The 20,992-nt window shown below is 36.6% G+C and overlaps 1 protein-coding gene across 1 annotated transcript in view; it reads right to left on the bottom strand.

Moving 5' to 3' along the window:
- LOC134667452 (rhomboid-related protein 3) overlaps nt 1-20,992 on the bottom strand; it is a 156,889-nt gene that overhangs the window by 90,809 nt on the left and 45,088 nt on the right. The gene's annotated exons all lie outside the window — the stretch shown is intronic.

Genomic DNA, 20,992 nt, shown 5'->3' with positions numbered 1-20,992 from the left:
ATTGGAAAGAGATATGAAGTTGCGATAGTAAGTAGTGAAATGTGAAGTATTTGTCAACACTGGCAGATAAAAAGTTCACGTGCTCTTGATCTCTCCTGTAGATCTATTTTGGAAGTATGAAAAAAAGAAACATCTGTACGAATGGCTTCCGTTCAGTTGGGAACAATCATGCTGAAATTAAAGACGAGCACGCTTCAGATGTGATTTAAATTGAAACCAGGGTTGCTGATTTCACTATTAAATAATTCTTAAGTAGTCATTGACGTTATTACCTCTAAAAGAATCAGTGAGCTACGTACATATTTGGCATTATATTTACTGCACTGAGGTATGCCATAGCCCTAGTTTGACTGTGATCGGATAGTATTAATTGCTGGTCAGTTCGCATTCGTACACAGGAATGTCACTGGAATTGGAAATTTATTGCGTTAAAAGTGAATTAACTTCTCATGATTCTCCCTATAGTATAAAATACTGAAGCTCCATTTAGCAGTGTTGCCAGGGCTCTGGAGTCCTAAGTTACGTTTCGTTTCCCTAAAAGTCACGTTTTTGCTGCTTAAGTCACATTTTTATATTATTGTATTGTATGGGTAGGTATAGCTGATCAAGCAAATCTTGTCAGTACAACAAGCCGCGAAATTCAAATTTTCTATGAGACGATATCCCTTTGCGCCTACATTTTTCATATTTGACGCCTTTTTCTACTGACAAGATCTGCTTGACCAACTTTAGTTCGATTTTCAGATTCAGAAAATAATATATTTCACAAAAAATCTGCTAACTTTATATGATTTTTCTTTTTGAAACACACATTTTCATACTTAATGCTATTTGTGATCGATTTCATGAATTTTAAGGCGTATCCAGACTAGTCAATTTTTCGCCAATCTGATTAAATTGCCCGATCGAATCAGGACGTGCGGACGCAAACGCCAATTTGGCTCGCCGAATTAAATTGCCGATTATGACCGATATTACCGACAAAACGGAGTACGGGCGCAAGAATACCAATTTGTGACGCCAGTATTTTTTTTTGGGGCATTTTTTCAATTTAGGTGTACTAATATCTAATATCACCATAAATCTATTGATATTTTTGTTCCTGAAAATAATCAATTCTACCAGCAAAATTTGCACTTGATTACTTTGCCTCACATGTGGATAAAATGCAACTTTCTTATCAGTTTTTGAACAATCACGAGAGCCTTTAAGCGATATCCAGACGGGATGAACAAATCAACTGATTTGATCAGAAATAAAATTGGCGTCAATCTCCGATTTAAGGCGTATTCAGATTAGTCAAATTTTCGCCAATCTGATTATTCTGCCCGATCGAATCAGAGGCCGCCAGAGGCGTATAGATAACTACTAGGTATACTATCAAACTAAATAACACCGTCATGTCGAGGTAACAAGTCTCATTTTGCCACGACTATTATAATAAACGTGATGGTGGATGAAAAGCCCGCTCCAGACTATGCGCGTGAATCGCGGGACAAGCCGCGAACGCGAGTGTGGAGTCGATTTCGCTGTCTGCGAACATCGACGCCACACTTGCGTTCGCGGCTTCGCGCCGCGATTCGCGCACGAGTGTGGAGGGGGCTTAACGTCAAAGTGCCAGTGCACGTGTCAACTTGGGTGCGTTCACTGCGTTCCTAAATAATACGAATTGCAGAATTAAACTTGTCCAAAATTCGACTAGCTTAAAAGTCACAAAAATTGCCTCATGATCGAAAGTCACGCACATGTCACACGAGAAGGCCAAAATTCACGAAAAATGTGACTTTTGTGACCATCTGGCAACACTGCCATTTACGCACCTTGGTAGGTACCTAGGTAGACTCAGGTTAGGTACCCTGAGTCTTGCTTGTGTACAAAATTATACAACGACATGGAATGAAAAGTAACGCCAACTGCTGAATGGACACATTCAATGTTTTAAAACGGGCAGTGTTGCCAGATGGTCACAAAAGTCACATTTTTCGTGAATTTTGGCCTTCTCGTGTGACATGTGCGTGACTTTCGATCATGAGGCAATTTTTGTGACTTTTAAGCTAGTCGAATTTTGGACAAGTTTAATTCTGCAATTCGTATTATTTAGGAACGCAGTGAACGCACCCAAGTTGACACGTGCACTGGCACTTTGACGTTAAGCCCCCTCCACACTCGTGCGCGAATCGCGGCGCGAAGCCGCGAACGCAAGTGTGGCGTCGATGTTCGCAGACAGCGAAATCGACTCCACACTCGCGTTCGCGGCTTGTCCCGCGATTCACGCGCATAGTCTGGAGCGGGCTTTTCATCCACCATCACGTTTATTATAATAGTCGTGGCAAAATGAGACTTGTTACCTCGACATGACGGTGTTATTTAGTTTGATAGTATACCTAGTAGTTATCTATACGCCTCTGGCGGCCTCTGATTCGATCGGGCAGAATAATCAGATTGGCGAAAATTTGACTAATCTGAATACGCCTTAAATCGGAGATTGACGCCAATTTTATTTCTGATCAAATCAGTTGATTTGTTCATCCCGTCTGGATATCGCTTAAAGGCTCTCGTGATTGTTCAAAAACTGATAAGAAAGTTGCATTTTATCCACATGTGAGGCAAAGTAATCAAGTGCAAATTTTGCTGGTAGAATTGATTATTTTCAGGAACAAAAATATCAATAGATTTATGGTGATATTAGATATTAGTACACCTAAATTGAAAAAATGCCCCAAAAAAAAATACTGGCGTCACAAATTGGTATTCTTGCGCCCGTACTCCGTTTTGTCGGTAATATCGGTCATAATCGGCAATTTAATTCGGCGAGCCAAATTGGCGTTTGCGTCCGCACGTCCTGATTCGATCGGGCAATTTAATCAGATTGGCGAAAAATTGACTAGTCTGGATACGCCTTAAAATTCATGAAATCGATCACAAATAGCATTAAGTATGAAAATGTGTGTTTCAAAAAGAAAAATCATATAAAGTTAGCAGATTTTTTGTGAAATATATTATTTTCTGAATCTGAAAATCGAACTAAAGTTGGTCAAGCAGATCTTGTCAGTAGAAAAAGGCGTCAAATATGAAAAATGTAGGCGCAAAGGGATATCGTCTCATAGAAAATTTGAATTTCGCGGCTTGTTGTACTGACAAGATTTGCTTGATCAGCTATACCTACCCATACAATACAATAATATAAAAATGTGACTTAAGCAGCAAAAACGTGACTTTTAGGGAAACGAAACGTAACTTAGGACTCCAGAGCCCTGGCAACACTGAAAACGGGTCACCCGCATTTATCAAGTCAGGTCGAATAGAAATATATTTTATATGTCTGAGTCTTACGGAAGTTTTGATATTATAATTCTGTAAGGACACGTTAATATTATGTAGTCTACTTACAAATACTACTGGCACTTCAGTCTACAGCTATATGTAGCTATGTAATTATTATTTTGTCTTTGTTTTAATTATAGCTCTTAAAACGTATCCCTAAATTATTTTAATACATTCCGCATGTTATTTTAGAATATGTAATACTCCACTTTTTCATTTAGCAATAGCCCCCCTTACGACAGTCTCAAGAGATCATTTTTTGTAATCCAGGTGATAAATCGACGGAAGCTGGGTGTCCCCTAGGGTTATCTTAAAATAAATGTTATGTTTTTATATTTTTTGTGCCATAACTGTTATGGTACGTGGTCTATTTACGGTAAGAGCCACACGTGACGCAAATTCTTGTCGGCAAAAACGTTAATTTGGGATTTCTGTGTTAGTATTGGAATAAATAGTTACAGCTGTATTCGAACAATGAGATACGTCAAATACTAGATATTGAAACGATATGGATTAGATATGTCAGTGTCAAACAAGTGTCAAAAGTGACGTTTTTGTTTGAAGAAATGTCAATTTTGACACTTGTTTGACACTGACATATCTAATCCATATCGTTTCAATATCTAGTATTTGACGTATCTCATTGTTCGAATACCGCTGTAAGTCTCATGATACAAAAGTAGTTTACATTTACAACATGTCAAAGTAAATAGTCAAGCCTATTTTAACAATCAACCATCAGAGACGAGTAGAGGCATGTTGTGACAATTGTCACCAATCCCTGAAATGATGACTATGGCCACTCTGTCGTTTGACAAAGAAGAAGAAGTAGATTTTAACGATTCGAATGCTTGTCATTTCCGTGAAAGATTTACATTTATTTCATACAAGTCTCTTTCATTGTAAGTATATATTAGGGTTAAGGAATTAGTAAAACAATTAATGTTCCTTAATGTCTACCCCGCCCATAACTAATAGTGCTTGTACCTATTTACTAATAAAACCATTATCGCTAATGATTATTAAACACAGCCCTTTTGTCATACTTTAGAGTCTTTAGACCCTTAATGTGTATTGGTTGCACGTTAAAGCCATTCAAACAATCAGTCCCTGGTTACTGGAGGGTAATGTCTTTAGATTTGTAGTGGTTTTACTGAGTTCTACGACATGCAAAACGGAAATGAGCTATTAGGGCAGCTGCTGGTCGCGGATAAAGCGGATATACTCACAGCAGGTCCGGTTTATACAATGCGGGATTAGCGGCTTTCAGTATAGATAAAGGATCTACTAAACAAAGAGATTGTTGCGATAATGACTTTTAACACTGAAATAAATTAAAATACGTATTAATATTTTTGGAAGTATTGAGTAGTTATATAAGTATTATATTTGTATATCTATTGCCTTGCTTAGGTTGTCCATTGGCAATTATGGCGCCAATTATACTTATCCTGTAAGGAATTATCAGATTTTTTGTAATTGCTACAACAGTATAACGTTTATTCAGGAAATTATTCGTATTATTTTTCTATTAACTTTAATTGTCCCATCCTTTAAATAGTTTTGAATCAATATACCTTTCTAATTGACAATTGTAAATTAAATTACGTTTAGGTATATACCTACTAGTATAAATTTGTTCCAATAATCCGTAATATTTTATACAATTGTGCAATCTGTATTTGTATGTAGGTCACATTATACAATTCAATTAGACAATTGTTTGTGATCACAATTATAATAACCGGATTACATTTCTTATTAGATAAAGGATTAATGTCAACTTAGCGTCAGCGATAGTACTATAGTGATCAAATGCTGTTGCATAAACAAATAGCATAATAATTAGCAAAATTTTTTTTTAAAGAGTAGAGATAGGTTTTTATTTTCTAACGGGAGCTTTTCTGCTAAGATTTCACGACTTGTATGTGGACAAATACGCGGGCAGGGGTTAGTAGAAATATTTTAAATAATTAATTCTGAATTTTGTTCATAGCACATGAACCTGCTGTGCCTGCGTGCGGTGTGCCGGCGCGCGCGCAGCTGCCGCCGAAATTCGGCGATCGCGAAACGCGCCTTCCGTTTCCGCCCGATTGTTCTGCCTTTACGCCAGAGGGTGGACATTTCGATGTGGGTTGACGTTGCCGAATGTCCCTTAATCCAAAGATTCCGACGTTTTGAAATAACGTTCACTTTATTATAACACAGGGGCGTTCGTATTTGCAGGCTGTGAGATTGTATTACATTCACTTTCTTCTTTTAATATCAAATAAGGCCAAATTTACTAAAAAAATCGTAACAATCCCGATATGCATATTTGCGTACAGATAAGCCTGAAGCTGCAAAATACCACTCGATAAGTAAATTTCAACTCATTTAATAACTTAAATATGAAGGTAATTGTCCACCTATAACCGCAGTTTCTCACAGAATCGTAGCGTCGTTAAAATAATAAACAGGTCTTTCATTTGCAAGTAGAAAGTATAATGTGGTTCCCAGCATTTGCATTATTATAGCTCATTTACTAACAGAATTATAATTAAATTAAAATGAAAACTGCCTGAGACTCAGACATATTACAGCATTCCACAAGAGTGCACTTAGTTCACAAACGCTACTCTTTTGATATTTTCAAAAATGCCATGTATTCGAGTTTGGATTGTCATATCCCAAAATTTGAATTCCTAGACAATGCACACATATCCCATAGCAGGCATCCTTCACATAAAACTTTGCACTTTACATGAAAACTCAGCGTGGTTAGACTACCATTTACGAATGGTAGTTAAGGACGACTCACGTCAAACCGGGCCGTGACCGGGCCGGAGCTTCGTTTTCTATGGAAAGCGCCACGTAATCACCGATCAACCGTCATAAAAAATGACATGTCGGACGCCCCGGCTCGGACACGGCCCGGTCTAGCGTGAGTCATCCCTTATGAAACTATCAGTCGTAAGCAACGGTCTAATAATATTTACAATTAAAATTCGGATTGCTTACGTCCCCAAATCCGTGACCATGATCTCAAAGACCTCAAAAACGAGCGATGTTCAACCCTAATTATGTAAACAAGTTCAAAAATAGTGATTATAACGTAGCTGGTAGTACAGGTCTCGAGCGGGTGTCGTGACAGAGTGACAACAAGTTTGCTACTCGGAGGTATTGTGGAGACAAGTATTGTTCGGTAGCCGTAGTTGTTGAGCCAGTTGCGCAGCAGACTTGTTATGGGTATTTAGAGTTTAAGACATTGTATTGTATGTGTTTAAATAATATGTTAACACATTTTGGAGGACCATTTAATCCAGTACACTCCAGTATAGATTGGTATTACACGTTAAAGCGTCGTTACCTATCTCTTGTAACGGACGCAAACTCAAAATAACATAAAATAATGAAAATTCTACAATATACATAGGGTTCTAAGGATCCGCGCAAATTATTCTGAGAAGTTTACCCGTAAAAAGATTACTTTATTTTATTCGATGGTGACCTAACCTACCCATATCTGGGCTGGTTGTGGGCAGGTTGTTGCTATGTAGCATCTTTAGAGAAAAGCGAAATGTGATTGTCATTTTTATTATTATCGTCCTTATGCCCGTTATATATTTAGCCGGTCAGACATACGAGTAGCTCTAATATTTCTGACCGGCTTAAGCCGATTTCTCGTTAACAAATGCGGTATTGAAGGTTGACTGTACTGTGTACCTACAGTAGGACGCCCTTCATTTATGCAACTTTTTTTTAATGTAAACTAATTCTCCCATAACAATGTCGTGTTCGACATATCTCGGCTCGACACATAGAACGCCTACTTGTCGCAGTCAGTGGTTACAAATGAATTTTATATTATTATACTATCAGAGTTCCGTAGCTGAAGGGTTTTTCCTAACCGTAAATTTATAAAATACATTCGAGTATATTTATATTTGATATTACTAAGGCTGCGCTATTTTTATGTCTGCCTGGCTCTTACATAAGGCCTGATTCGAAACAAATTTGACAAATTCAGAGTGATTTTTCTTGGATATTTTCTAGCTTACTTTATGTATACACTACGACATTATAATTATCAGAATCACAAAATTATTATACCAAAAAATTTTTTTTTTATCAATTCTAAGATGATCAAAAAAATCAAATAAACGCCGCCGTCTTTTTAATTAGGCGCCAAATTGCTGTCAAAAACTTGATAAGTATGGAAGAAACTTGCACATAACTAATTTCCAACATAACCTGTTACCTAATATTATACCAATACTGAAAGGTAATTTCATTGCAATATCCATGAAACAATGAGGATCTGACATATCTTCAAATATCTGGCGTATCAGGAATTTCGTCGATGTGGTGTCAGTTACCGGGCATTGGTTACTTTTCGACAGAGAAATCGACACCAACATCACTAAAAGAAACGGTTCGCAGCTTTAGTTTAATAATGCGGATTTCCAATATTACTTTGATAATATTTGGAGATGATCCACGATGTTTATGAGGCAATCAGCATGCTTAAGCCAGTACCCTCGAAATCGGACCAAAAAACTTGATTCAACAAAGTCCCACAGTATTGACCTATTGAACGGTATGGAGTGGAGTGTCCAAGGAATTAGTTCGTTAAAACAACAAAAACTATATGCAATATAATATTTCAAAATAAACATTGTTCTTGATAGGACTCAAACTAAGAAACTGTCAAAAAACACTGTCGGATGTATGATGGAGGGCATACAACAAAACTAACGACAGGAGCGGGAAGAAATGGAAAATGATGCATTTACTTATAAATAACAATTTTTAAACAAATTTTCAACAAATTATGGAAAAACAAATCTTGATTCAGCTAGCTTCAGTACCATTAATAGGGTTTTCAATTTGGCAGATTGAATTCGAATCAGGCCTTAGTTGAGTTTCAAAACCGAATTTCTTTTAACTGTAATACTTAGATGTACGGACGTATGAAAATTTCAAGATTAAAAACCAAATCTTTGCTAAAACAACCCAAGTTTGGGTCGTATGCGTACGATAAACTGAACTGGGATACGGAACCCTGGGCGCAAATACCGACTCGCGCGAAACGTTAAGCTAGGCAAGTGTAAGGTTGCTTACATTCACGGTAATTATACCATTCTTGATTCAAGTCGTGGTACGGAACCCTCAGCGTGTGTTGCCGACTCACACTTGACCCAGTTATCGTTATATCCCGGCGCCGAAGCGTAACGCTAAGCAGGTGCGGAGTTGATTGCGACCACGGTAATGATTCCAAATGATTCCATTCTTGATTGACTGACGGAAATGTTACGGATTACGCACTTTCTAAATTCCGAGGTTTTAAGTTTAACAAAATTACTTAATTTTATTCACACAGTTATTCATAAATAGTTGTAGGTTTTGTTCGAGTCTCATTTCTTGAGTAGGTAGAAGAACGGTTTACATTTTATTTTTGTATATTGTGCTATACAGTTTAAATAAAATAAATAACATAGGTACTAAGTATGTATAATTGTATATGCAATGTGAGTGAAACAATTTTTTTAAATTCGGTGCAAATTCACTGCGGCTTAATTTAATAATAAATTGTTATACGGCTATAGGTACCTAAAGAGTCTACAAAAGAAAAAGAAAGTAGACAATTTTTAAGTTTCTTATGGCGATTTTTTTCAACGACAATATTTTTGAAGCGCTAGGATATACCAGGGATTTTGTAGAGTCAGGCATATGAAGTTGTCCTTCCCCTATAAATAAGTAGGCACGTGTTTAAATCAACGGTGAGGTTGGCTAATTGGACCAAATAAGTTAAATATGTAAGCAGATAGTTGACTACACTCACATAGTAACTACTTACATAGATTTTTATGTTAGTGTTAAACTTTCAACGGTAAAATATTTTAATAAAGAGTAGATGAGAGGAGCCTTTTGCCGTCTACCAAAAAATTCCTGCTGATTCAGTCTTAATTAAATTGGATCGACTATTAATTATTTTTTGTGCGCGCTTGTATTTAGGTGCGGAAAGCTGCACCGCACGTGCGTTCGCGCACCTGCCGCCCTCGAGCCCTTAGAACCTCGCAGCCACGAAAACTGTACATCTGACATAGCACGTATATCATCGGTACAAGGTTTACTTCTGCTTGACTTAGTTATTTTTAATTCTGGTTGAATCTTCTGGGCGCCGCGCGGCGCTACCCGCTGATACGTCCACACTCGAAAGAACAACGTAACATATCAAGTTGAAGTGTTTAGTGACTTGTTATGTTGTTCGGTTTATGAAAGGAATATTTTCTAAGTGATTAGCGGCTGTTATGGCAGACAATGTGTGTAAATACAAGATAACAGATCGGAAGGAACTTGAGGGACGATAAAACGACAGTGGTTTCGCTTGTGTGAGTTTGACGCTTGTTTGTTCTTTACTTACTTAAAGTCAAATTAGTCAAACTGTAGGTTAGGCAGCTTGTACGTACCGTGTCGCATAGGTAAATCAAAATGATCATGACATGTTGTAATATAAGGAATAAAATAATAAAGCGCAATCGTTAAAAACGTTTTAAATATATTGATAACAAGATGCATTACTATATCTGGCTACATTAACAAACACCTAGTTAACGTAACAGTATCTTTATTATAATAGATATTATAAAACTATTTTACTATTATTTAAAAACAGCCGCATTGCAGCAGATTTCTAAAAAATAAAATATTAACTTTTAAGACTCGTAAACTCAATCCCACTAAAGTAACGATACCAAAGAAAACCAATTTCAGGAAGAGATATTCCTTTTGATAAATAACTCAAAGGAACTGAAAAGGCATTTCCTTAATTTCTTCGTTTGTGCAAGATTTCCTTTGTCGATAAAAACTTGTGCGGAGACGAGTAACGAGCTGCAATAAGGCGATTTTAATTTACTTATTTTAGTTTCTGAAGATTGAAGACTTGTTTTTACAAAAGTTATAGATATTTCTTACGACCAAAAAAGTCGAATTAGTAATAAAATAGTGACGCATTGGGGAATTGTGAATTTATAGGTAGGATAAAATAAAATGTGTAAATAAAGATAATGGCCTGAAATGGTGACTAAGTATACATAACAAAATGGGCAATGTCAGTAGTTAAGAAAACTATGTAAATGTAACTATTACACAGCTTTGCAAATAAACCGTTAGCAGAGGAAGTACAAAGTTTGGACAGTTAACAATTTGTAAAATCGACTGGTGGGCTATTAAGCTGTTTTACGATCGTTTTAAGCAGCTGTTAAGGACCCATTAGCATTTATCGGAGTCCCCTTCGCGGCGTTAAACTATACTTAAGGGATTTGCATTTTCAATTAGTTTCACGAAAACCTTGATAATCAAATATGTATCATACACTTGTATAGTCAAATAAAATTACTTAAGTAGGCAGCAACCAAATATATACGTGGAAACCCAAAAGTGCAGAGTAGAATGGAACGTTCTCCATATAATGTACTATATTTTATGTATGTAGCAACAAGTTTTTAATAAAAAATATTGTGAATAATGCCTATGTTAGTAGGTAAAATGAACATCTCTATAATTAATATTTGTCCATTTAACTTGTAAAGGCTACAAAGGCATACTCTGGATCATGAAATAAACTTTTCAAACACCGGTTTCGGTTATCGCTTTTTAGCGATAAGACCGCCTGTTGTTTACCTCTACTTGTATTTCTGCTTTCTTTTGTATTATCTTCTTTTATTGAGTTGTACAAAAAAGAGTATTTGTATTGTAATTGTATTGTTTCAAATTGCAATTCCTCATCTGCTGCCAGGGTCTTCATAAACTTCTTGTTAGGGTTAGGTCAATATAATTCCCGTGTGAAATGTAATCATGAGATAATTCTTTGGATAGGTAGATTTTAAATTATAAACACAGCAACTGGAATACATATTTGAGAGTCCCCTTTAACCTTGCGTCAATGAATTATCTACTGCAACTGTAGGTACACTTGTCAAGGGCTCATTGATTTCGGATGTAGTAGTTAATAGGAGGGGAAGACAATGCAGGACTAGCTCGCGTGTCCGGCGGATGCCACCCACCATCCATCATCGCTCATAACGACGCCACAGGTCACGTACTTGGACAATCAATTGTTACCTCTATTTACAATAGGCCACCGACAAATTCATTACCTATTTTTTTTAAAGCTTTTACTTAGTTTCCCGTTGTCTGTAATCAAATCTTGTAAGTTAAATTTGATCCACTTCCCGGTTTCCGATTGAGCTGAAATTTTGCATGCATGTATAAATCAGATATGACAATGCAATATTATGGTACCATCGAGCTGATCTGATAATGGAGACCGGAGGTGGCCATAGGAACTCTGTTAAAAAACAACGAAACCTAATTATGTTTGGGGTTTTTAGAATTGTCTCGATGAGCATTAATTGCCTGTGGAAAGAAAAGTACAGTCAGCGATAAAAGCTTGTACCAAAAATGAAATTTTTGCCAAAGTAATATCTTTGACGTACCTATATAGTATATATCTACTTACCTATGTCAAATCAACCCCCATGCTCATGCTGGGTGGAGAGCCAGCTGGTGTTTATTTGTTATGTAAATGTACGTATTCTAAATACTTACTAATTACAATTACATACTAATTACAATATTCTAATACACGTTTCCGTCGGCGAGTAATAACTTAATGTGTTAATATTTTATAATTATGCTCTACATATTCCGTACATTTTTTGGTGAAATCCAATTCTAAATACTCTCTGACATTGGATGAAGATGTTATTATCTGTTATGTTTAAGTTGTTAGTTTAGCGATAAAATAAAGCTATTTAGCAAGTGGCCATGCAATGAAAATAATAAGCTTTTGATTTTCATAAAATACACGGTAAATTCAACGTCTATTTTAGTCATAAGTCTCAGGTATTGTCTGCGTTACTTCCTCAGCATAAAAACATTGCATTTAGCCGTTCACAATTTCTAAACAATAGCTACATTCATATCACCATGTCCGCAGGAAGGACAAAAAGTGTTCCCACGGATGACAATAATTGCATTTTCTCACCCAAAAGTCATTACGTGATTGTATGCAAGTTGGGCAGCTTATAGTCTTTGAGATGGTTTATGGCACCTTTACGTAAGGCCGCCTCTACAATAGAAGCATATCTGTTGTACCGGCACGTAGGATTCGGGAGGTAAGGTTGGTTTAACTTTAAAACAACATTCTCACGTTCCGTATCCATTGTAAACACCAAACGGCGGGGGACGCCCGTTTACGTTTCGTTTACTGCTCTCATTGTTCTACCTGTGTATTCTAAACGTTTAAAAAAGTACACAGGTACACTAAAACCTGTGTAACGAGATCCTTAAAGGTATAGGTTATCGGAGAGTGCACTTAAACTGGATGGCTGGAGTGATTGACGCGTTCATTGATTGAAATAACAATGTTCTGCGCTTGTGAAACGCAAACAGTGCCGTGAAAACTTAGACGGGTAGGTGAATGAAACATTTTTTATGTTTACGATTGGAGTAAATCCTTTGAGTTGTAAAGGTATTGGTGAATGGGCTGATTCCGGCATCCGCATTGCTGTCACGTAGTAACGATACAACTTCAATGGACTTTCATATTATTAGAATTATTAGTTAGATGACCATTACCAACTTTTAGAACTATACTAACTAGTGCATTGTCAAAAATATATTTAAGGATGTCTTTTTCAGAACGTTACGCTGCAGTTACATATCATATCCTAATCTTATTGTGGATTTAATTATACAGAATGTTAATTTTTAGATCAAATTACACCTTTTTGGAAGTTTGGTTGCTTAGTTAATAAATACCAAGTTAATAGTGTAGTAGTAGGTACGTGTTACGTTACAGAATAATTATTTTCTCTAGGCTGCTATTTAACTGATCACCAGATTTAATAAAATTTAATACCAAAAAAATCTACTTTACCACCCTAAAATAATGAATGATCACCAAAATTATAACACCATTTTAATGTGAAATGATTACCAATTTTAATACATTTTACTATCCTATTAAAGGAAATGACACCAAATTAATCATTATTAACCCAAAAATTGTAAATAATTACCAAATTTCAAACCCCAATTTAATGTCAATTGATAACCAAATTTTTACATCGTGCTATCCTATTAAATAAAATGACACCAAAATAATCATTGTAAACCCAAAAATAGTAAATGACCACCAAAATTAGAACTCCATTTTAATGTAAAATTATAACCAAATTTTTAAATCTTGCTATCCTATTAAAGCAAAGCAAAATTTTCTAGTAGCATTTCGTTTCTGTATGGGTTGCAGTTCAAACCTAACCTAACCCACTTTTCTAGTAACATTTCGTTTCTGTAAGGTTCGCAGTTCAAACCTAACCTAACCCACTTTTCTAGTAACATTTCGTTTCTGTAAGGTTCGCAGTTCAAACCTAACCTAACCCACTTTTCTAGTAGCATTTCTTATCTGGAAGGGTCGCAGTTCAAACCTAACCTAACCCACTTTTCTAGTAGAATTTCGTTTCTGTGTGGGTCGGAGTTCAAACCTAACCTAATCCACTTTTCTAGTAGCATTTCGTTTCTGTAAGGGTCACAGTTCAAACCTAACCTAACCCACTTTTCTAGTAGCATTTCGTTTCTGTAAGGGTCGCAGTTCAAACCTAACCTAACCCACTTTTCTAGTAGCATTTCTTTTCTGCAAGGGTCGCAGTTCAAACCTAACCTAACCCACTTTTCTAGTAGCAATTCGTTTCTGTAAGGGTCGCAGTGTTAACCTAGCCCACTTAACTGATAGCAGTACAAACCTAACCTAACATACTTTTCTAGTAGCATTTCAGTATGCCTACCTAAGTTATGCGGTGCGGGGTACGGGGGTTGAGCGGGAGGGCTAGTAATTTTGGCATCATTTTACTTTATTTGGTAATATGTATAATTTTTTTGGTATCATAGTGGTTTATTTAGGTGAAAATATCGCATTTATTTGGTCTTCAAGATTTGGTGATCATTAATGATTTTTGGTAATCATTCAATATATTTGGTATTCGAATACAATTTGAAGTGCAGTCGTAATTAAAATGGTGGTACATTTGTAATTTTAGGCCTTATTTTTTTGGTGTTCAGTAATTTTTTTTGGTAAGCATGATTTTTTTATTTAGGGTACCAAAGTATTTTTTGGTGGTCATTATATTTGTAGCCTTTTCTCTAAGCTCTGTTTAGTAAAGTTAGTGCAGACTGCCACGCCCACAGAACCGACTAGGTTTATTTTTAGAGGAATTCATACAAAATGCTAGAAGGAGGTACCAGCTAGTGGCTAACCATTACTTCAAAACTGCGAGAATATGACGCCATTATGACGCAGGTACATTGCAGTAACGATGCACATAAGCACAAATCTGTGGCGCCAGCTACAACGTCGAATACGTCACAAAGCTTGTCCTGCTGATATCCGAACATCTTGCTTCCGGCACAATCCAACACGTAAGAAGTACCAGTTTAAATAACACAGGTTATGAATTAGATCCATAACTAATTCAAATCTAATTCATAACCTGTTATTAAAATCTTAAAATCAGAATAGGCCTGTTAGTCCAGTACTGTATCACGCCGGTGCATTGCGGTAAAATTAATGTACACAAGCAGAGGGCCTACCGCGAACCACGTTCGAAGTGTTGCCTCCCATGTCAACCTTACGGACAAATTTACAAGTACGATAGAGAGGCAACACGTCGAAAGTGGTTCGCGGTAAGCCCTCAGTAAGCACACACCTGCATACGCTACAACGCGGCATACGTCACGGTCCTTGCTCTGCGGACATCCGACCACCTAGAAACGCATTCGAACTTTAAAATTCGTAACTTGGATTGGTATTTGCAGTGCACCTCGCACCAATACAAAATTATATAGTTCACAAATGTACTGCGATTGTTAAATTACTATAGGTAAAATCAAGTTCAGATTTATAAAGTTCGGTTGGAGTTCTAGCTTGCCTACTGCGTGGTGAGTATGATTTCAGCTTAAGGGTGGTATTCGATGTGTCCAACTTCTTTGTCCAATGTCATTGCGTCTTATCTACTCATTGGACAAATATATTGGACAGATGGAATACCACCCTAAGTTATAATATCGCATATCGTAATTGAAGCAAATAAAGTGGATAAACTCATAGACGATGATTACGCGCTGCTTTCAAAGCCAGTTTGCACTGTTCTGTTTTGTAGAAAAACTTGAATATACTTAGAGCGCTATACTTTAAGTTAAAATGTTTGCCATAAAGTTTGTAAAAGAGTAAATTAATCACCGACCGAATTTAGACACAAGAATGAGTAACTAATAATTAATAATTTACCAAATACTTAATTACCTTGGTGCATTAACTGGAGAATTTTAAAAAGAAGATAATAACGATTTACTACCAAATATCCGGAATTCCATTGAATCCCAACTTGAACCATTATACTTTACGTGTAATGAATGACGCACACAGGTACTTACAGTTTGTAATACGTCACGTCGCGCCCTCGCGGACATCCGTCCACGGTGCGTTTCCACCGTGACTAACGAGTAGGCCGAGAGCTGGTTCAGATAAACTAATGTATAGTAGGTACCTATTTTTTTAATTATGCTTTTTGGATTAGGTAGGTAAACGATAAATACGAAAAAATGTAAGATATTAATCCTGACAATTCATATGAGTTTGAAGGGCACATTGTGATATCAGATCATATGTGAAGTTTATTTAGGTAGGTTAATTATTAAAATCCACTCAATACTAATTTTATTCAATATATTGACATCTAGAATACACATACCACGAAACACGAAAAGGTCGTTTTGTTTTATTAAGTACATATTGTTTGTATAACGAACTTATGTTATAAAATTACATATTATTTGTCACCTTTACAATAAACATGCTCCTGCGTTATTCTGAATCAATGTTACATTACACATAAGAACCATGGCCTAAGTTACAATAATGGAATCTTAACTAAAAGTTAGTTAGTTTTTAGGGTTCCGTACCCAAAGGGTAAAACGGGACCCTATTACTAAGACTTCGCTGTCCGTCCGTCCGTCCGTCCGTCTGTCTGTCACCAGGCTGTATCTCACGAACCGTGATAGCTAGACAGTTGAAATTTTCACAGATGATGTATTTCTGTTGCCGCTATAACAACAAATACTAAAAACAGAATAAAATAAAGATTTAAGTGGGGCTCCCATACAGCAAACGTGATTTTTGACCAAAGTTAAGCAACGTCGGGCGTGGTCAGTACTTGGATGGGTGACCGTTTTCTTTTTGCATTTTTTTCCGTTTTTTTTTGCTTTATGGTACGGAACCCTTGGTGCGCGAGTCCGACTCGCACTTGCCCGGTTTTTAGTTTTAATTTAGTTTTATTTTATAGATAAGTTAGTTTATGTTCATTTTTAATATTTGTATCTACCTTATTAATAAACCAAAGTAAGCTGCAAGACTTTGAATCTGGTTTTATTTATACTGTAAATGAGGGAGATGCTGATTATAGGATATAAATTAGGGAGGCTCTGTGATATAGATCAGGATCCATATAATATTACTATATACAGCTACGAGTACCTGCAATTTTACATACCTATATTATAAGAGTTGCTACTTAAGTCAAAAGTTCACTCGTAAATGGCAAAAAAAAAAAACCGGGCAAGTACGAGTCGGACTCGCGCACAAAGGGTTCCGTACCATAATGCAAAAAAACAAAACAAAAACAAAGCAAAAAAAAAAAACGGTCACCCATCCAAGTACTGACCACTCCCGACGTTGCTTAACTTTGGTCAAAAATCACGTTTGTTGTATGGGAGCCCCATTTAAATCTTTATTTTATTCTGTTTTTAGTATTTGTTGTTATAGCGGCAACAGAAATACATCATCTGTGAAAATTTCAACTGTCTAGCTATCACGGTTCGTGAGATACAGCCTGGTGACAGACGGACGGACGGACGGACGGACGGACAGCGAAGTCTTAGTAATAGGGTCCCGTTTTACCCTTTGGGTACGGAACCCTAAAAAGGGGTATAGTACCCACAACACAAACCAGACCGGACCAGACTAGACTTAGGGCGGGTTGCACCTAAGCGTCTGTCAACCGTGAAGCGGTTGTAAAAAAAATTTCTATGTACAGTTTCCTAATAAACAGCTGAGTGACGTTGATCAGTCTGTCTGTCTGTCAACTGACCAAACAGAGTCAAATTTTACCCTTTTTTTTACCCTTTGGGTACGGAACCCTAAAAACATTATCATTCGAATAGGTAGCATTAGTGCTGCCGGATTACGCTAGTATCTTTGCAAAATAGGGCTCGGCTCGCGGCCTAACCATCGATCAATGGAAGCCGCAGAGCCTCCGGCACCGGTCCCGTCCCGGAACAGCTACGCGTGTTCATTCAGTCGGGTGATTCACTTCCTATCCACGCATACCGGGCTTTCGATACGTCTCTCCGACCTTGAAAAAACTCAAAATACGAACATTAAGGTACATCAGTCACCTGCAATAATATGTGACACGTGTGTGACACGCTCTTATGGCTCTACAAATAAGATCGTGTCAGATATTTTTGCGGCCTTATTTGTGTAACGTATTATTGCAGTTACTGTACCTAAGTAAATCTTGGATTTTTAATAATTACATTACATAATATTTCGTGAGTATACATAGTTAAAGGCAATTCGTTTTTTAATGTTAAAAGCATTATTATCAAATACATATTATTTACAAATCCTACACATGCCAACGTCGTAAAGGTCGTTTCTTACCTATTTACGTCATGAAAGTACGTAACAAATAAACCAAAATATTGGATTCAAATGAATAGGTTTAATTTGGAAATTATATACACGAAATTGGATGATTATTGATTATAATGCTACCTAATAATTTAATGTTATGTTTACGATGGCAAAATTGATGCCACCATTAATGTTTTATTTATTTATTTATTTATTTAATCTTTATTGCACAAAAGAATAATCTTATAGTACAAAAGGCGGACTTAATGCCATAAGGCATTCTCTACCAGTCAACCTTAAGGCTAAGCAGAGAGATTGTGAGCGGTGCTATAATTACAACAGCAAAACGAACAATAAATTACGTATAACATATTAATTACCTATACAAATATACTGTACACATATACTATAATATATATATACATATATATATATATATATATATATATATATATATATATATAAATATATAAATAAATAACGACGAAACATATTATGAAACTAATAATACACTAAGATTTTTTCATTCTGCTAGCAAAGAAAGCACGTACGGATTTTTTGAAAGCGAACTTATTAGGCGCATTTTTTATGTTAAAAGGAAGTCCGTTCCAAAGACGCGCTACCTGCACAGTGAACGAATTCGACATGAACCCGGTTCGGTGAGGAGGGATGGACAGAGACATATTGCCAGAAGAGCGAAGTTGGCGGACGCGAGAAACGCCGTAGTATTGAAAGAAGGATTTGAGGTATTCCGGAGAGAGTGGATCATTAAGCACAGAAAAAAGAGTGCAAAGCAAGCGAATGTTGCGACGTTGTCGGATGGGAAGCCAGCCAAGCTGAGAGCGAAAAGAAGAAACGTGATCATATTTGCGGAGGCAGAAAATGAAGCGAATGCAGTTATTAAGCAGGCAGTTATTAATGTTATCGTAGGGTACCTAAATACGGTTATTAAAATCTACTGAAAAAAAAAACAAGTACAGCACCTACGTCACGTGTAAAGCCATGTACCTAATACTTAATAAAATATGAATATAATATAAAAATTCCTGTCTGTGTGATCCCATAACATTATTCAACAAAATTCGTAAGTAATAACCCGGAAAATTACTGCATAATTTTACAGGAAAAGGGTGCCAAGTATAATTTGGGAATGCAATGACATCCGCAGCGGTCGGAATGTTGATGTCGCATTCAACAATGGGTGCATTCGGATTCGGACAGAAGTTGACTGTAAGCAGACAGCCGGCTATACACGTGCCGATTGATTAATTCAATTTTAAATACGTGTACAAGTGTACAGAATGGGGAAATGTCTCGTTGTCCTCAGGTTTTTACTGGATGCTTTGGAACCTTCTGGTGAAGCCCATCACCGTGCACACTAGCGCTACTGCTAAATAATCGTGATTATTTAAAAACGAAAGATATTTAAAAAGGGCCGCTACGTACTGTATTAAGTATCTAAGTACCTTTTGGATACATCAAACTAGTTTTTAAGTTGCTGGATTCGTCAACCTATGCGTCCAAAGTTAAAACTGCCGTTTTTGTTTTGAGTTCATAGATCGACGAATCCAGCAACATAAAAACTAGTCTGATGTATTCAAGGTACTTATCTAAGTACAAAATATAGCACGTAGCCCCCTTTTTTAAATATCTTTTGTTAAATTGAAATAATCACGATTATTTAGCTGTGGCGCAAGTGTGCACGTTGGGTAACCGAAAACATTATAAGGTGTATTCGGGTAATACCGAATGTCGGATAATTCCGAAATTCAGATGAAAATCACCCTAAATTCCATCATAATAAAGGTCTCTTTTCAGGAATTATCCGACAGTTTTTGACATTCGGAATTACCCAAATAAACCTTAATGGTAATGGTTATAAATTAACAGGCATATATGCACCCGTAACTAAAATTAGAACATTGTAACATAGTAACCCTAGAAACTAGACACTATCCAACAACTTCACAACCCGTCGCACGTTCATAATGGGCTTTATAAAAACTATGAATGGGGCGACAAAGCGCATCAAAACAATGACAGCGCCGGCGGCGCGTGCGCTGCCTGCGCAAGCGATCGCACGAAAAACCTGCACGATTCTAAACCTTATTAGAGAGGAATAAGTTCTACTGGTGAATTTATAATTCTTTGTCGAAAAGGTGTCCAGTTGAAGCTTTATTGCAAAGAGGTAAGGTATATGAATGGTCATTTATGTCTGGTTGTTTGTACTAAATTGCTTCACGCGCGTAATGATGTGCAGGTACGGACAGGTATGATAACAGAGGAAGTTGAAAAATGTGCTGTTTATTCTACATAATAATATATTTATATATGAATTGTGAACATAGGTTTGAATTTATATGTCTAAATTTCAGGAGTCTTCCTTGAGCATTTAGAAAAGTTCATCAGCTCACCAATGCATCACCTCGACTGTATTTATACATAAATCATTTTTTTAAACATGCAGATACGTCTGCGAGCGTTATTCCAAATTTTATATTAAAGGAAAAAATGGAAAAATTACGCTTCCGGCAGGACTTGAACCCGCAACCTCCACAATCCGTGCGTTAGCTCTGCCAATTGAAGATTCGCAAGGTTCTGGTAGGATTCCGTAGCTCAATTGGCAGAGCTAACGCACGGATTGCGGAGGTTGCGGGTTCAAGTCCTGCCGGAAGCGTAATTTTTAAATTTTTTCCTTTAATATGAAATTTGTATTTATACATGTTAAGCATAGGTACTTACATATAATATAAAGAAAGTAAAACTTGCCTTTGTAATTTGCAATATTGTTTAAAAATAAGAACGAAATATGTGTATGTGTGTCATACACGTGAGGTCATTTGGTTGTTCTTAACACTGAAAGTGTTAAGTGGCCATTAGTAGAGCACAGGGTCCACAACCACAAACAGTCTCTAGTCTGTTTTTTGTTTA

Source organism: Cydia fagiglandana, chromosome 9, assembly GCF_963556715.1.
Source record: "Cydia fagiglandana chromosome 9, ilCydFagi1.1, whole genome shotgun sequence".
Taxonomy (NCBI): Eukaryota; Metazoa; Arthropoda; class Insecta; order Lepidoptera; family Tortricidae; genus Cydia; species Cydia fagiglandana.
The sequence above is the reverse complement of the archived record's forward strand: the minus strand, read 5'-3'. Positions and strand labels throughout refer to the sequence as shown.